The sequence below is a fragment of the Benincasa hispida genome, chromosome 2 (genome assembly GCF_027475165.1).
Source record: "Benincasa hispida cultivar pf3 chromosome 2, pf3_genome.v1.1, whole genome shotgun sequence".
NCBI classification, from domain to species: Eukaryota; Viridiplantae; Streptophyta; class Magnoliopsida; order Cucurbitales; family Cucurbitaceae; genus Benincasa; species Benincasa hispida.
Window position 1 is genome coordinate 16963132 of NC_143479.1, and position 1091 is coordinate 16964222.

Consider the following 1091-nt stretch of genomic DNA (forward strand, 5'->3'; position numbering starts at 1 on the left):
CCATATTAAAATCACCACTCATTGGGCTTTTAGATTTTATAACTAGTGGGCAAACAAACTAGAGTGGACAGTAGGTGTCACAAAATGGTCACATTTGGTGTCTTCATACCTCCTTCTAAGTGAAAGAGGTAAGATCGAGAGGGGGTGTGACACATGTACAAAAGTGCAACACTTAGGCATGACCTTTGCTTTCATAGGGTTGGCCTCTTCAAGCTCAGTGTCGGCCTCCATACTTAGGCATTATGGCTTGATGGCCGACTCTATGGGTCGGTCTCCATACTTAGCAAAATAAACTTCTAGCTTGATGGTCGACCATATGGTCAATCTTCATACATAGCCAAATAACCTTATGGCTTGAGACCAATCCTATGGGTAGTCTTTATACTTAACCAAATTAACTTATATGGCTTCCTAGCAAATCTTATGGGTCAATCTCCATGCTTAGTCAAATAAGTATTCACTTTTTTACCCACAACACAAACACTTACTTACGCTTGATTGATTATATTTGTATAAATAAAAAAATATTGAGAAAAAAAGCACAATAATTTACTAATGAAATAGTCGGCAAGTGAGCCATAGTGATTTGAACTTAATATTTCATTGGTTACATTAATATGGTAGTCAAATAACCAATAAAAAAGGTTAATTACCATCTTTTTTTTACTTTCCTAATTTGCGGATCCAAAAATTGACATTAGAACAACTTTATATAATTTTCGAAGTTTAGCCTATAATCATTTAGATATACTAGTTTGAGAACACATGTGGTGCACGTGGTTAAAAATCTTCCAAACATAAATTTTTAAATGAATATACTTTTGAAATGTAATAAAAGGGATAAAATTAAGTAAGTTATTTTTCATTTATAATCTTAAATGTTCTTTTCTTTAAATGATAATTTTAAATGTTCTTAAGTAAAATGAAATAATACATTAAGCATATTTTTCTAAAAGATAAAATGTGAAATTGTTCAAAAAAATTTTAAAAAAAATCATAAAAAAGTAAGACATACAATTGTTATATGATGTAATTAGAAAGTATTAGATCAAATCTACAGCCAAACAAGGAAAATATATCTTTAAAGTTTG